The sequence below is a fragment of the Pteropus alecto genome, unplaced genomic scaffold (genome assembly GCF_000325575.1).
Source record: "Pteropus alecto unplaced genomic scaffold, ASM32557v1 scaffold50, whole genome shotgun sequence".
NCBI lineage: Eukaryota > Metazoa > Chordata > Mammalia > Chiroptera > Pteropodidae > Pteropus > Pteropus alecto.
This window is the reverse complement of record NW_006431918.1, coordinates 454,503-472,486: the sequence shown is the minus strand read 5'-3', so window position 1 is coordinate 472,486 and position 17,984 is coordinate 454,503.

Genomic DNA, 17,984 nt, shown 5'->3' with positions numbered 1-17,984 from the left:
TCTCCGCCCCGTCCTGTGTGGTGGGCAGTGGCCCCACGTGGCTTTTAGCATTTACCATGTGGCTGGTGTGATGAAAGGACTCAAATTCTAATTTACATTAAGTAGTTGCCGATGGCCAGTGGATCCTGCATTGGGCAGCGTACCCACAGTGCCCAGGAAAAATGTTTCTGTTTCATTAGCGATTTTTCCCTGGGATGGAGCTTGACCGTTGCACTATTATACAGAGGGCTGGTTTTCACTACAGTCCCTCTGTTTTTAATGTTTTTTAGTCACTTCTCACCATGCCCCCCTGATGCTTCTGCCTTGGCCGTGTCATTCCTCGTCAGTGGCTGAGGAGAGGCGGGGGTATGGGCCCTGCCCTCACATGTTCTGTGGCGGCCTCCTGTTTCCTCCTGTGGCGAAAGATCTTAATCACGATGAAAACTTTCATTCTCTCAAAACAAAAGAGTCAGGTGGACACGTCCCCTCGGGACGCTTGAACACCCTATCTCCATGGACTCCTGTCCCTGTGGCGCCACCTCCTTAACGTCACACAGACGGGGCCGTCAAATGCTCTGTTTCACGCAGATTTTCAGACTTGTTCAGACACCAGTCGACCGTCCGTCTATCAAAACGAGCCCTCGATAAAAACGGCCTTAGGGACCAAATGCCTTTGCTTCCAGCCAGACACAGCAAGAAAGGAGCAGGCCACGCAACACCGCGGCGTGTAAGACGAAGACGTCGGCCGAGCTCTTCTCCCGGCCACCAGGGGGCGTGACGGGGTCGGAGCCAACGGCTTCTGATCTGCCCCGCACCCCAACATCCGCCCGCCCTGGTCTGTCATCTTCCCTGCCGCCACCACCACTCTGACTCCGACGCTAGGACTAAAATTCTATGCAGAGAAAGAAAAAAAAAAACCGAGTCTGTGAAATCATTCTCTTGGTTCCTACGGTTTGCGCTTGCTAGTTAATTTGAGCCTTGATGTTGGTCTCTCAGAGCGACAGAAACAGCAGCCAATCTGCTGTTGTAGGAGCAAGTGCATATAGCCTCGTTGCTAACACCCTTGAAAAATGTCCCCAGAAATGCAGCTCGCAGAGAGAGAGAGTTCTTTAAATTAAGCTAGATTTGTAAAGAGCCCATTTACTGCCTGACTTAGAGCTAAATCCTGTGGCAGAATGGAATTCGGGGCTAGCTGCCAGCGAACGGAAAACAGCTTGGGTACCAAACCGTGAGCCTGTCAGTGGCAGGGAAAGGAGAGGTTTTGAACAGAAGGCATCCTGAAGTCTGACAGGAAGTAAAAAATCAAAACAGAAGGAAATGTCTAGAGGCCAAGTGCAGACGGGGAGTCCAGGAAAGTTGGGATGTAGAGAATGAAGAATGAGAAAGAAAAAGAAGAGGAGCTCGATAGGCCGAGAGAAGGAGGTAGAGGACGGGAAAGAGAAATGATCGATGCCCTTCTCCTGCTTTATATCAGTTGAGAAGGGACATGACAGGACATGAAGTCGTTTTAGCAGACAACCAGGGAGTAGCGAGTCACCGCGCAAAATTATTTCCCTATGTGGGTGTCAAGCGCTGATTTCACGAGCGCAAATAAACACGCAGGCGATCGATCAATCGATCAATCGGTCAGACAAAGCCCGGCCTTCCACTGGCTCTTTCTGGGTTCCATTTGCCTTTTTTTAAGTGGAGGAGGGATTTTCTCAGTGATTCCAATGCAGCTGATGTCAAATCTCTTGGAGAAGAGTTTGAGCAGGGACGAGAAGGTGGGTGTCCGTAGACCAGCCCACCGCTGTCCAAAGGCGGCCCCTCCCGCTTTCTCCACCGAGGGGACACCGTGACTGACTACGAAGTGTTAAGCTGCTTTGCACCTCGGGGACTCACTGGGACAGTCTCTAGACACCTCCCAGGGAAGCTCAGTAACAGCGCAGTTGCCTGGATCCGAGCCCCAGAGATTCCCGATTCTCGAGGGGAGGCGGCCCCTCTAAGAGGGGGACACTGGGAAACGGGGCGGAGCCAGACAACGTGAACGTTTCAGGGCATAGAGGATGGAGCAACCTAATTTGATGCTAGGTAAAAACTCCTGAAAAAGTCTCATGTCTTCTGTATATTTGATGGGAAATTAAGGCTAAATGAAATGGAGGATGGTTTATTTATCTCCCACCATGGTTCTTGGCTAGTCAAGTCCTCTTTTTCTTCTCTATTAATTACTGAAGAAAGACCAAACTCCCAACTCTGAACACGTGTTAGGGATGGTCCAGATGGTTGTGTGGTTGTGCTCCTAGATCTCTTTGGAATCCGGATGTGGTTCCTTCAATCCTCTTTGGCAGGGCCCTTTCTGAGTCCCCAAGATCCCTTTGCCAGCTTCTGTCCCATTCCCCATCTTTAGAGGGCTGCCTCTGCCCGGAGCCACTGTAGGATCGGGAACTGTCATTCTAGAGTCGGACTGACATAGTCTCAGCCCTGCTCAGCCTGTACTTACTCTGTGACTGTGGGGAAATGGCTCTCTGAGCGTCGGTCCCCTCCACTGATGGGATGCGTGTAATTGTCATCCCTCACTGATTTGTAATTCTTACGAGAGATAAAGTATAAAAAGCGCTCTGCAGAATAAGCATTCAATAAATGAAGCCATCGCTTGGAGGGCAGAGTCATCTGCCCTCCACAGTGTCCAAGGTTTTGCTATATCGTCTACTGTGTTCTTAGAGGTAAGCCTTACCTCAAACCAAGTGGCCATCCACCTTCGTAATCCCTAGGATCCTTCAGATCCTCTAGTTGGTTGTTACTCTTGTCGTGATGTTTTCTAAGAATGGCTGCGAGACAGCAGGTGCCACGTCTACGAGCTGAGGTTGGGGGGTGGGGCAGGGGTCAGGTCAGCCTGGTCACGTCAGGACCTGACTAGCTGTGTGTGCCTTCCAGGCGGAAGACCCCTAAGAGTTCTCTGGGTTGCCTTGTTGTGAAGCGTAATTACTCATTTGCTAAGAGGTATTTATACTGTAATTTCAAGGATTGACATGCAAAATTTTCAACTGTGCCTTGTCCTTCGATCCCTCCTGGGCAATATACAAGATGGAGTCTAAGGCCTCTGGGAATTCAAACATGTCATAGTCACTGACAGGCAATCATGATCCTAATGAGGGCGGAAGAATTTAATTTAATAAGAAACCTATTAAAACTGACAGTACAAATGTAAACAGGTCCCCGATGAATAATTTGGCTGGGCCTTCTCCGCGGCCGTCGTTGGTGATATAGCCCATAACCAAAAGTGGAAGACAGATGCTTGAGTCTGTTCTGACATGGCGGGGGTGATGCATGTCTTCTGCTTTACCTGGGGCACACCATTTGCACTGAAACCCTGGACCTGGTCGTTGGGGATGGTGTCATGAAAACGGCATTTTTGTCTTATTTTTACGGGAGGAGGGACCCTTTGATGATAGGAGGCAGATTTTGTTAGGGATTACTTTTTGTCTTTTTCAAGAAATTCAGGTGGTAAAAAGGACTCATTAGTCAGCTGCTTTGGTTTTTCCCTGAGACTCTTAAAGGATATTATGCCAAAAAATTGTACGAATCTTCTTCTGCTTTAGCAGGTGGATTTTAAAGACTTGTCACTGGGCTAGTTTATGAGTTGTTGCCTGTTACGGCAAATTTAAATCTCATCCAACAATATGGAGCTCCATTTTTAACAGATATAATTAATAATAAGAGTTCGTCAGCATTATTTCTTGAAAGACTCTGAGACACAGCTATGTCATTGTACCAACAATTCCTTATAAAAATGGTATCTTTTTTTTCTTTATTGTTGTTTTCTTCTACTGCTTCAGAGTGGAGATAATGGAATGTTTTATTTTTAAAAGACAGAGGAAAAGAATAAATAAAAAAGGAGGCCTGATAGAGACCGCTTCCCTTCCCCCACATGAGGATACATCGATGGTGCCAGATGGGAACCAGGCCGTGACCGCGTTGGTGCCTGATCTTGGGCCTCTCAGGCTCCAGAACTGTAAGAAATAAATGTCTGTTGTTGATAGGCCAAAAAACAAAAGCAAAAAGCAGAGAACAATTCTAAACACAAGTCTTGCAAAAAAATCTTTGGTTCATTAATAATATCAGTAAGTAACAATTTACTCTCAGCATTTGAATGTTCTCTCCATTTTTCTATCTTTAAACCTTTGCTTAAAAATGGATGAAATCATTATTCACCTGTAGCTTTTGATGGAGATTCACATAGGAGAAGTGAGAGGCTCCGTGGCCCAGCCCCACAGTTTTCCATCTGTGGGCTTTGCACTTCTAGGAGGAGAGAGCTTGTCTGTAACACCGTCGAAATGCATCCAGGAAGCCGTGTTTGCACAAAGCGTCCTCCGTTGGTGGATAAATATTATTTTTACACACAAATGTCACGATTCTTTTTCAATATGTGTAGACGCCATGAGGGTAACTATCATGCAAGTCTAGAGTAGCTTTTTTGAGATTATAGATTTTCTTAACTGATAAGGGGCAGCTCGTATCATGCGGGGAGTTCCGTGGCATCCTTGACACTGCAGAAGAGACTGATCTCCCATCGTTAAGTCCTGGGAACGCCTGCCCAGACCCGAAGTCGGGTGAGCGAGGGGCGCTCGCATGCCGCGAGTTTATTGCTCGGGGTTGTGCCTGTCTCCACTCCAGTTTCTGCACTGAAAAGGCGACAGGTGATAGATCAGCTGCTCCCGAGCAGAGGTGGCGGCAATGCCGCCCGCCACACAGCTCGGCCCGGCAGCGGCATTGCCAGGGCCTCCTTAGGACGCCCTCCATGCTTTTTTCGGGCCTTTGCTCTGCCCGCTGTGAGCGAGCAGAAGTAAATATTTATTGCATTTTTGTAGTGACCGAGAACAGTTTTCCATTTCTTGGGATTGCTTTCTCGCAGCCTCGTTTTTCCTCATTAGTTCACTTCTGGTTTCTTGCTTATGACTGCTCTGCCTCCATAAAGCGAAGTTCAGGAACTTATGAAAAGAATTCAGTGTTGATTACCCAGAGCCATTCTGAGGGAAGAAAGGAGGAAAGCTGTACTTCCTGAGGGCCTGCTGCACGCTGGGTTTAAACCTTCACCCCTCTGAGATATTGCGATCTCCATCACTACAGAGAGGAATTTGGGACTCAGAGAGGGGACGCCGCAGGCTGGTGCTTGCTACAATGTAGGTGGAGGTCCAGGAATCAATCTCTTCTTTCTTTCTCTTCCTCCTTCCCTCCCTCCGTTTCTTCCATCCTCCCTCTCTCTACAATACTTCATTACTTATTAACCACTTTGGATTTTTAGATGAATTTACATTTGCTCTCGATGGGTGAGCTTTATTTTCTATTCAAGATTTCATTTAGATTCTCAAATAAGTGCCAATCTCTTGTCTTTGAATTTTCTTTTATTCATAGCTAGGAAAATCCAAACACGAGAGCTATATTTTGGGGTTTATATCTTAGAAATCTACTAATAAACAGTGTAAATATATTAGAAAGTAATATTCTTCGCTTTGTGTTTCTAGAAAAGAGAGTGCTTTTACGAACAATAGAAATAAATTCCAGGTATGGATTCTTAACCAACAACCAGCTTTTTGCTGATACCACTCACCTGCGTTTTAATGTTATTGTCCCAAGAGGTTAAAATGTTTGGATGCGTTTACCCGAGCGCCTTTGCTGTGAGCCAACACCCTCCCAATTCTCGGCACCCCCGGTCCTGAGAGCAATGAGCTGTGTATCAAAACAGACTGTCAGACCTGGCCCGTTTGTCATTTCGCCTTTGCTCCGTCTCCTGTTTCATGATTAATTCTGTCATTTTCCTATTTCTTTTCAAGGCTTTGAGCCGTGAGCAGTAAGTAACAGACAGCTCACAATCTGACCTTTCCCGCTCCTCACATTCTTTGGCAGAAGCACTTAACGTAGCGAACGGCTGGGGTGAGCATGCCCACTGATAGGAGGCGGCGGCCGGCATCCCTTCACGTGCCAGAAGACCTGTCCCCTGGCGACGCAGGCCCCTGGCCGGCACCCCCACCCAGGACACTGCGGCCAGGTCGCCGGCCCTTCCTTCTGAGCACGCAGAGCACCTGGCTTCCTGGGTGTGCGGCGACCTTCTCAGCCACTTTGGAGAGGGCAAAGCTTTTGTGCTTCGTGTACAAAACCCAGTGACTTCCAAAGAAAAGAAGTGCGGCGTCGAGGAGAGGGACGACGTGGAGGTCAAGGTCGGGAGGAGGGGGACGACGTGGAGGTCAAGGTCGGGAACGCAGACGTTGCCCGGGTCTCTTCGTGTGAGTCCGCGGGGTCTCGGGATGGCTTTGTGTTTCCTTGTTCCCTGGCTTGAAGAAGTTAGACCTTTGGCCTCTCAGCATCATGCTAGCAGCCCAGAAAAGTGAAACACTGGAGCTAATTGGTTGCTGCCCTTATGAAATCATAGCCCCCTCCATCTGCTGCAGCCTCAGAAACGAGGATGGCTGGGTCTCGGGCGGGAGTGGAGCGCGAGCGCGTCGGCACCCAGACGCCCCTCTCCCGGGACTCACCTGTCCCGGGTCCTGTTCTCTTTGCTTTTGGCCTCTTCTCCAGCTCCCTTAGGCCTTATGAGGACAAAGTAACTAGAGGCAAGAGAAACGCGAAGGGCTGTCAGGAAGAACAAATCCTTGAGATCGTGTCGAAGCCAAACTTCCATTCCTTTATCTGTCATTCATTCGTTCGTTCATTCGTTCACTCATCCATTCACTTTACCAGATATTTTCTGAGCATGTTCGGTGTGCCGAGAACCATGCTAATTTCTCTAATGATAAATGTAACCCAAATATATAAAAAGTGTTCAGCCTTCCAGGATAACGCTTTACTTTGTTAGCCCATGTCTCTGTTCTGTGACCTGCAGGAGATCCTGTCACCCTTTCTAAGGACTGCGTGAGGGGGTGTCTACACCCGCTAGTGTCACCTCTTTCTCTGGGCTCCGGGACGGCGTGGGCGCCCCGTCATCGCCTCTTCCCTTCCCCACCTAATCCTGCTGCTCCGGCTGTGTGTGCTCTGGTTCGCGTCAAATTGTAGACACATCTCCTCCCTTCACTGCCCAAGGCTGCTCCTGGGGGTAGAGGTGAACAGATCCCAGTGATGCTGTAGAAGTCACCATGAGAGCAGAAAAGGAAACCAGCAGTGAGATGTTGGCTCCCACTGCTGCAAAAGCGTCTCCTTCAGCCCCGAGCCAGCAGCTGTCTTGCTGGTAGGTCCACTCCCACCATCCGTGGGCCTCCCCTTCTCCTCAGGCATCTTCACTAGAGGGGAGCGGGGAAGACTTTCTTAGCAGACAGATAACATTTCCTCAGGGGCGCCCCAGGCCCCCAAGCACTTGATTTTAACACTGGTTTCTCATTGTCTCAGTCTCTCTTTTCATAATAGGCTTTGGGCATTTTCTTTTCAAATGAAAAAGCACACCATAGTGTTTTCTTCAATAAAAAAAAAAATTTTTTTCCCCCAAAGAGTCATCTGTTGCATCACCTAGAATGCAGAGTTGCATTTTGCTTCGTGATTAAGACTGCAGGGCCTCTGCCTGCAACCTGAGCCTGGTAGGGGAGACAGTGAGCGAGCCAGCTTTGCTGCAGGTGACACGACTCAGGTGTGCGTGGACTGCGATAGGACCACACAGGAGGGAGAATTCAGTTCTGCCTGCTGGTCCCTGGAAGGCTTTGTAGACTGACTCGAGTCAGGAATTTTCCAGGAAGATCACGGGAGACAGCATTCCAAGCGGCTAGGACAGTATGGGAAGATCGCAGAGGCACGCGGATGCCTGGCAGGTTGGGGGCACAATGCACGTGGGGACAATGGGTGCACAGGATAGAAAGGTCAAGCAAGGGCCACATGGCAGGCCCGGGAGTTGATGAGGAGCCTCGTATCGGCCGTGCCACAATCACACCTGCGCTTTAAAGACTGCCATGGTACGGGCACAAATGGGGCGGTGGCCACGCGGTCAGCTCCAGCGATGAAGGCCTGAACTCCAGCGTGGCACGGAGGCCGGATGATGGGCAAGCCAAGGACTTCATCTTCGATGCGGAGAGCTGGGGCTACCCGCCGACTCGCTGCCCTCCCCTGTGAGCCTAGAGCATTCTGCAGCCCGCACATCGAAGCCCACTGGGAAATGCTGGTTGAAGGAGAGAATGGTGGACTCGGACTCTGGTGTCCCAAGAAGTCTGTGGTGACCATCACTTCATACGATAAATGTGGTTAAGGAGTTTTTATTGTACCGACACGCACGATGCGAGATTTCGAATCAATGTGGCATCTCTTTTCCGTTATTGTAAAAGGATGATTTGAGGATGATTTAATAAAGAGGCACATTACAAAGATGTGGACAGGGAGTAGGGAAACTTAAATCGATAGTGCAGTGCCAGATGACAGTGACCATTCCTAAGCCCCAAGAGACCAGGGAAGGTGCTGCTCCTGGCGCCCAGAGAGAGTTCTGTAGGGCAGGCTGCCTCGACAGAAGCTGCGGCCTACAGTGGAGGTCTGCAGCCAGCCGGAATGGCTGAGGGAATGAATACCTTTCCATTATTCTCCTCTCCCCCTCAGTCTTCTAGCAGGCCTCCCTACTGGCTGAATTCCAGCACAAGCTGAAGGACAGGGGGTCTGTGGCCCCACCAGGTAGAGGACAGGGTGCCCCCACCGTGTATACTCAGGGTCAGAATGCACGAGGAGGCAGACAGGCGTCTTCCTCCCGTAACTGTAGTCTGCCCTAATCCTCTGCTTCAGCTGCTGCCTTAAAGCTACTCAGGCTTCAGACCTGGGGTGATGACGTGTCCCTTCTCTCCATGAAGTACCGCCGGCTTTCCGACCCCTACGTAACTGACCTGCAACCACCCGACTGACAAGCCCAGCGAAGGAGCCAAGAGAGAGTGAATTCTGTTGGGCGCTTTATTCAGACAGTAGCAAAGCAGAAGGATCTCCTTATCGATTTGAAATTTGGTCAGAAAACAAAAAGTCTCCGACAAGATTAAGGGCTTTATTTAAAAATTCGTGCCATGACTGAACAGAAGCCCACACTGTGGTCTCCTTGAACAGGAAAGGAAGTGGTATTTGTTGGATGCTGCTATGTTCAGGTTCTAGGTCAGGTGTTGTATAAGAGCGAAGCTCTCAGGTAATCGAACTTGGGGGGACGGTCCACATCAGTTATAGATGTGTTAAGAACAGCCTTGATAAAACTTTCCGCCTCTATGCATTACTTCTGTTATACTGAAGAATTGTGCAAAGTTTGGAAAAATTAAACAATGCAGAACCTCTGTGGGGAATCGTTGCCACAGCTGGGCAGAAGGCATGAACTATTAAATAACAACACTCGGTGAGGTGGCCACGCGTGGCGTGTGGTGTCCCACGGAAGCCGCCGAGAAATCAAGGAGACGGGCTGCAGAAGCGCAGCCGGAATTTGACTAGGCTAATAGTATTTCACGGGTATGAAAACCTGTAATTTAGCCTCCGGATTTCTGCCCTTTGCCGCTCTTCTCTACTTGGTTTTCTCCTGTACTTTCTGACAAGGAAAAGAAGGTGATCATAATCCCTCCACCTTGGATGGTAGAGTCATCGCAAGCAGCACAGGCTTTTACTACAAACCACAATTAGGAGACAACAGGGATCGGTGATGCAATAGGATGTCACGCAGCTGACCTTGGCGGCCATTGGTTCGTTGGAAGCGTCTCGATGATGCTCATGTGCCCGCCCCCTCTTCTGAGAATTTTGTTTTTCCAGATGAAGCCAACCAACGAGGTGCTAACTTTGATCCTTCTTCAGTGAAGTCACAATAATGGAAGTGGATGAAATAATGCATGTCTTTGCTAGATTCTCCTAGCACCCAATTCCACTGCCCAGATGAAGACGATCGCTCACGAGTATTCAGAGAGACAGGAGGAGGCATCTCTTTAACAAGGTGTGGTGGGAGAAATGTACCAGATGCTGACATTAAATTATTACCTTTCTCATTTAGCCGAAGCCAAATTGAAATTGCATGGCAATCAATCAGGAGCTCCTCTTTTCAAAAATCTCAGTTTTCTTGTGACTTTAGCTCTAGATATTCTGTCAGGCATAAAAACATCACCGTTTTTTTCAGGCAGTTTGCATTTTGTTAACCCTTGCTCTTACTTGCTGTGATATGGACTCTAGCTCCTTGCAAAATCACCCCCACCTCTCCCAATAACTTCCGAAGGTTTCCACGATGTGCCTTATGAGGCGGGCACTGGCCCACCACTCAGCATCGACCGGGCACCTGCCTGCAGTACCTGCTCCTGTACCCGCCTGGGGTTGCTGCTCATAGCTCGCCTAGCTGATGCACCAGAGCGCTCTGTCCTCAAAGCTTTTTCGTGTTCTCCGAGCCGCGCGTGTGCCCAGCTAGGCTCTTTTTAGGCAGAGAAATAAGGATAATGTTATTCTCCATTAACCAGGTAGCAGGGCAGCATTGCTTATGCTCCGAAAACTGAAAACATTTAAAAACTAAAAATAGCTTCTTCAGTTTTCATTTGAAGTCTGTTTTTTTTCCTCCCAAAGAATATGAATTCATAAGGGTTGGAAGAAATATCCATATGACAGACACCGCGCTCCTGCCCACTGGTCACTTGTCTGTGGCTCCTTTTTTAGGTCATTTTGCTCCAGGAGGTTATGCACTCTTGCAGGTAAAAATAGGCTCTTGACAATCTGGCCTCACCAGGCTACGAGACATTAAGATCTGAGGCCTAGCAGTGGACACCACGTAGATGTCAGCTGGGATCTCCTCAATAGAGGGGTGAGGTTGGGTTGAAAATTGCTGCATTTAGACTCTTAAGCTCAGACTTAAGTAGACAGTGGGGCGAAGCAAACCGGAGGGGTGGCATCTGTCACGGCTGCATTGTGCCCCCCTATGTCCTTCATATGTTGAGGTCCTAACCCCCGGTACCTCAGAATGTGACCACATGTAGAGAGAGGGTCTTTACCGAGGTGATTAAGTTAAAATGAGGGCGTTCACGTGGGCCCTAATCGAATGACTGGTGCCCTTATAAAAGGAGGAAATGTGGGCACAGGAGACGCACACAGAGGGCAGGTGACGTGAAGACACAGGGAGAAGACAGCCCTCTGTACACTAAGGGGAGAGGCCTGGAACACAGCCTCCTCCCTCACCGCCCTCAGAAGGAGCCAGCGCTGCCGGCACCTTGATCTTGCGCTTTCAGCCTCCAGAGCTGGGAGACAGTAAGTGTCTGTGGTTTAAGCCGCTGGGTCTGTGGTGCCTCGTAGGGGTAGCCCTGGCTCAGCATCCCAGGAGTGATCCGCGCCTTGTGCCGGGTAGGCCCCCAGAGGCCGACTCTGCCTGCGAGGGGCAGGAGCAGCCCGCCCTGCACATCACGTGTGGTCTCTGAAAAGTGTGGTGGCGGCACCAAGGCTGGCCTGCCAGGGAGGGCAGGTGGCGTCCTCGTAGGGAGGCGCAGCCCAGGGGTGAGGAGCTCAGACGCAGGAGGGCGTGCGTGGTTGTCAGGGAGTCTGTCGGAGCCCCCACTGCGTGAAGGAAAAAGGGCAGGGCCCTGGCTTGGAGGAGGCTGAGGACGAAGCAGGGAGCGAGGCTGGGACTCCGCGGCTGGAATGCGGACACCTGGCTGTGGGAGGAGCGTCACGGCCCGTTACTAGGATCGGAGCGTGACGTCAGCCTGGGACTCCCAAGGTCAGTTTCCACCCCAAACACTTAGATTTCTCTAAATCACCCTGCCTCGGGGATGCGCGGGGTCCTAGTGTATAAAGTGAGCCCGAACCTATGAGAAGTGATGTCGAATGACTTCCGCGGTGGCCCAGCGAGGCAGCGAGGTCATTACACCGACAATGCAATTCTGCTGAATGAACAAGAGGGTACATCTTCCACGGGAGCCGTTTGCTTGGTACGCTTATTAATTTCCAACTTGCCATTCTGGGATCTTTCCCAGAAATGTCATCCATGACTCCTGGGAGGAATTTTTCCAAGCAGGTGTCACTGCTTTGCTGCTTATGGAGGGAATTTCTGAAAGCAACAGGAGTTGCCTTTCATGTACCAGGTATCCCAGGCAGAAGCAAGAATGCCCAGTGCCCGGGAGATGGTAGAAAACGCAGCTCGAGTTTCAGTTTAGTTTTGCCTATAAATGGAAAACAATTTAGGCGGCCGCTCTACTGGCTCGTGAAAGTGAGCTGAGCTACTAGCAGAGAACACGGCCTCAGATTTGCTGGGCCTAATACTCCAGAACAGCACTTTCCAAACATTTTGCAGCCGTAGAATCCTTTGTTCGGATGGATTCTTAGGGGGGACTCATGACGTGACCACCGCGGAAGAGGGGCGTGAAGCAGGGGCGTGAGGCCCACGTCCCGCTCACTCTGACCCCCAGCCCGGGGAGAGAGTTTCCGGCGATGCAGGGTTCGAACCCCACACGGAGCTTGTAATCCACTCAAAAAAGAGTGGCTCATTCATTAATTGGCCAAGCCGATGTGTTATGATTATTGAAAAATCTAGGGAATTTAAAAAAATAGACTTAAAATCTTAAAAGACAAAAAGAAAGTTAGCGTCGGCGCCGCGCTGATCGAGAAGGGAAGGTTTCGATGGTGAGAACATGAGAATGAAACAGGAAGCTGTTCATTGTGGGGAGCTCAGGATTGCCCGCACTTCTCCCGCGCCCCCTCTGTGCTCCCCTTCTGCTCCCCAGGGGACCGCATGGCTCCACACGCAGCAGAGTGCCACAGCGGCCTTCAGCCACACGTGCGTGATGCAGTAAGCTGAAGTATGTTTGCATGCTTCAGGCACAGGCGCCCGTCTACACTAATGGAACAGCCACATCCGGGTCCTATTCCTACCGCGAGCCTGGGTCCCAGCCAGACCGGGGACCAGCCACGTCTGGGTCCCACAGTTAGCTAAGTCAGTGTCCCAATTCTTGACTGTTCTTTAACCAGCCACCCCAATACTTAATGGCTTGAAATAGCAGTCATTTGATTGCAGTTTGGGTGGGGTTTGCTGGGGACAGCTCTGCTGCAGTGGCCTCCCGGTGGGCGGGGCTTAACAAGGACCTTCACTTTCCAAGGAGGTTTCATCATAAGATTGGCAGGTTGGTGGGGAAGGTGGGGGTGCTGTCAGCTTGGGGCGCGCAGTTGGGACTCTGGGATTGGAGCGTGGATTCATTTTAACATGTGTCTGTCATGGGGCTGCACACAGTGTGGCAACAGGGTCCCAGGAGAGTATCCCAAGACAGGCAGTGGGAGCTGCTCGCCCCCTAAGAACTTGGCTTGGAAACTGGCACAGCGTCACTTCCAGTTTATTTCATCGGTCAAAGCACTTACGGGGACCACCTACCCTCAAGGGGAGGGGACCCAGACCCCGCCTCTTCACGGGAGGAGTGCGGAACAGTTCCCGGCGCGGTGTCTTTAAACCACCGCAGCGGTCGCTTCCCCTGTTCCCCTTTCTCTTCCCCACATCGCCATCCTCTCCCTCCTTCTCAACAGTGACAAGAATGTACGGAATTATGTGTCTGGACCAGACACTCTGCTCAGTGTTTCAGCAACACGCGAAGGACAAGGGACCATCACATCTGTCCACGAGGAGTCCCATGTCCTCTATGCTCTGCCGCGGCAGCGAAAGCGTCGCTATGTGCGATCACTTAACATTTAATGATACCGAAATGTCGCCTAGCGCACGTGCGGGATGCCGGTGGGAAAACCAGGGTCATTTGGGCCCAGGACTTACCTTCGGAGAGTTTGCAGTCAACGGCTGTCATACAAGGCAGAATGTAGTTCTGTAAGCAGTGTGTGGGGGACAGAGAGTGGGGGAGGGGTTTGTGGGGCTGTGTCTGAAGGCGCCTCGGACACGTGGACAGAGAGTGGGGGAGGGGATGCTGGGGGGAGGGGAGGGGTTTGTGGGGCCGTGTCTGAAGGCGCCTCGGACACAGTCCTAGAGTGAGGACTCTGGTGAGCAGGTGCCCGGAGCCGGGAAAGCGCGTAGTTGGAGGATGAGAGCTCGATGCGCCTGGACTGGAGCTAAGGAAGATAATGTTGGAAACGGGGTCATCAGGAAGGTCTCAGAATTGTATTTTTAAAGCCCGGGTTTGGAACACTTAAAATTTGTCATGTCTTATTTGAGATAAAAATTTGTTCCGAGCTTACAAAGATGTGTATTTCCCAAATGTCACCCATGGCTGCTGTGACAGGAGGTGCGGCCTCACGGCAGAGGTGGCCGGAGACACGAGAAGGTCCCCCTGCGGCCTTCGTCCAGGGCGCGGTGGCCAGACACGTCTCCTTTCCCGCTGAAACTCTGAGTGGGGGACACTGCCTTTTCTCCAGCTTCCCTTTTGGTCTCCAAGGCCTGAACAGCTGTGGCTCGTGCCGGGCGGGATGCAGAAAAACGCCGGCGGGACGTGGAGAAGGGAGCGCGTGGACCTGGCTGCTGCCCGGGGACACCAGGGTCTTCGAGAAGAACAAAGCAGCAGATATAAAATGTGATGGGGACGGCACGGGAAAGGGTATTTCAAATCGGAGGTCAAGACAGCTGGGGTCCCTTACGGGTTAGGGGCTGGGGGTAGAAGAGGATGTCGGCGATTATTTCAAGTTGGAAGGTAAGGCCGTAACCAGAGGGATGGCAATAAAGAATATAGGAAATCTGAGCATCGAAGAGAAATAAGCGGGTCGGAGTTACACTGTTTGTGGGTGATAGCGAGGCCTGCAGACATTTCGAAGGAAAAGATAAAATGCTCCAAGGCGTGGAAGAGTCAGCGCAGCGTGGCCAGGGAACTGATCGTGCATGTGTTGCCGTTGGGGACTCAGCAGAGTCGTGACCTGTTTGGGGTTTGTGCCCGACCTCTGCGTTAAATGGGCCTTCACGATGTATAGTCATCCGCTTTATTTTTATTTCCTTTTCTACTTTCTATTTGTCTCCCATCCTCCCTTCAAACGAGGATATAAGTTGCACGAGAGCGGGGTCCTCGCCTGTGTTGCCCACCGCGGAACCAGACTCAGGGCGCCCACTCTGCAGACGGCTGCTGAATGAGTGAGTGAGCGCGGCGCTGCCTTCGCTCGCAGCAAATCCTTCCAGAACTCCTGGAGGAAACGCTTTTCCCCTCCCTCGTCCCGTGGCGTAACATTCCAGAAGCTGTGTCTTGATTTAGAAATGCACCCAGGTCAGAGACTACAGGGGAAGGGGCGAGTGGTTGTGGACCGCAGCAGAACCCCAAGCACCCAGGAGGGAATGGCAGTCGGACCCCGGGGGCGAGAGGTTTTAACTTTGGAAGGCCGTGAGTCCCAGTGGACAAAAGGATGGGAACACCACTCATTTGCACGATGCCGCAGCAGCTTTCGGAGGTCCCCAGGGGGACAGTGCAGGCCGCCGTCCTAGTTTGCGCAGGAGAATGGGTTGCTGAGCCAGGACAGGCTGTGCAAGGACATTCCTGCCATCTGCATGATGGGACGGTTGGTGGTTACCGAGGCTGAGGGCCGGAGAGGTGACTAACGAAAGGTTTAGAGGCAATTTCTAGCCTTCAGGCCAACTGAGCTCAGTTCAGACAGGTGAGTAGAGGCCCTAAAACTATAAACCAGTTTCATGTTTTTATTTTTCTTTCTCTCTCTATCTCTTTTTTTTTACTTTAAAACATGTGTCGGAGGAGCCGAGTGCCTGGGAGGCACGGGGCCATTTGGTTTGTTGTCATTAAGGCCATTTCCTTTACAAACGCGAAACCCCCAGGCGAGTGGCGCTGTCCCCCTCATCTCTCATCTGAAGGCTTTCAGCACTTCCTGGGGGGGGCCCCGGGGCCTTACGTGGCATCGTGGCATCTCATACCTGCTGGAGGAACCCTCTCCCCAGGTGCCTGGTCTAGAGGCAGAGCGAGGCTCTGTGTCTTTGCTGGCTGTGTGAAGGCTGCACCTCTGTCTGCCAAGAGCCCACTGGCAGGAGGCGTCATGAATATAAATAGACACACAATGATTCCACAGTGGTTCTATAAACTCAAGGTCATGATTCTGCAGAAGCGTTTTTCTTGGTTCAACCAAATATGCACCCAGAAAATACGTGCAGGGTTAGTCCCCCCGCATCCCCGCTAAGAGCCTGGACAGATGCTTTGCAGGAACGTGGGGCATCTAATTTGTATGAGAAAATTCCATCCAGTGGTAGCGCACTGGCAAGTTAGAGTTTTATTTTTGAAGTTGTGTGGTATTGAACTTATTAACAAAATGATTTCACTTAACTTGAGGTCTTTTGAATTACTGTTGATTTGCATGTCCTCATATGAAATATGGTAGGGCATTCTCTGCTCCACATTTTAATTAATCTTTTGACTCTATGTAGCTGTCAGAAAACAGAGATTCTCAATTGTGTTAAGTAGAAGGCAACGTGAAAACCCAGACAGGTCAGAAAAGTCAGGCTAAGTGGCCGTTTCGCTTCGAATGGCGTTGTTTAAGATTTTGAAGCTGAACTTCTCAACTTCAAATGTCTCTGGAAGATGAAGTCCCCGCATGCTGGTGTAACGGGGTCAGTCCTCCGCCGTCTGTGAGTGATCGAGGTCCACAGACACTCACACGGTCTCCTCCGACCAGCAGCTGTAATCCCTCCGCCCACCCAGCCCTCGCCTGGCGTTTGTGGGGACTCTTCACAGGAAGCAAGACGACATTGCTCGAGTCTCCTGACGAGGTTGTCTTAGTTGGCTCAGGCTGCTGGAACGGAACACCGTGGACTGGGTGGCTCGTTAACGACATCCATTTATGTCTCACTGTTCTGGAGGCCGGGAACTTTAAGGTCAAGGTGTCAGCAGATTTGGTGTTTGACGAGGGCCTCCTTCCTGGTTCACAGCCTTCCTCTCTCTGTGTGTAAGTGGTGGAGGGTGCGAGGGAGCCCCCTGGAGTCTCTGTTATAGTGGTGCTGATCCCCTTTATCAGAGGTCTCTACCCTCATGACCTAATCACTTCCCGAAGGCCCTGCCTCCTAATACGATCACCTTGGAGATGAGGTTTCAACATATGAATTGTGGGGGGACGCAGTTGAGTCTATAGCAGGATTTGTTCTCTGACGTGCAGTGAAATGGCCAGAAGGGTAAGTAACAGGAGCGGGGACGGGGAGGGATCATGAGACATAGAGTAGACAATGAACTGTGTCCACTGCCCCGGCCACTGGGGTGTTCAATGCCGATCACGGCCGCCCAGACCCAGGCTTTTCCTGCCTGGCCCACAGCTCCCAGCCGAGAGGGGCTTCTACCTCTCCTGCAGGAGTCACCCTCAAGTGCCCCGACTCGCCTGCTCCTTTGTCAAATGGACTCGCTCCAACACAAGTGGTGTTCCAGAGATGCTCAGGCAGAGGCCGCCGAGGTTTCACCTTTTGTGAAATCTGATGAATCAATCTACCTTCTCCTTGGCGTCTGCCGAGCCAAAAACCTCTCCACTGCTCCTTTCTCTGGTAGGAAAGATAAACGAAAATCCCATTACTCAGCCCATGATGTTGTGATGGCAGTTTCCTTTGAGCCTCTTGGCAAAACCTCGCTTGCTTTAGAACTGTACGTCATATTGGATCCATCGAGAGCCATTATTTATCTGACAGGATATTTATAAAAGCCAGCATTAGCTGCAGCTCCAAGTCAATATGTTTCTCTCTTGCTGACACACATCACACCAACAGGCTTGAAATATTTAAATACAATAGTCCCTTCAAGAAATCATTAATTTTTCTATCAGTGCTAGAAGTGATAATTTGATGGAAATGGATTTAGTTGAAATAGCTGAGCTGACTGGAGTGGGTACTTTCAAGTGTCTGGACTTCAGAGACGGCTGCACAGGACCCAGCAAGGGTCTAGTGAGGACGGGAACCCCCAGATCCAGGCTCACCCCCCAGCGCCATCCCGCCCACGCAGCCAGGGAGGCTGCCAGCTCCGCTGGAGGACGTGTAAATATCAAGGAGAGGAAATGAAGCGGGGGACGGACCACCTCATTACCGCCCTGTCTGTCTCTTTCTGCCCCCGCCCGTCTCCCTCCCGCTTCTCCTCTCTCTCGCTCTCCCCGGCCCTCCTCTCTCTTTCATCCCCTTCTCCATTTTTCTCTGC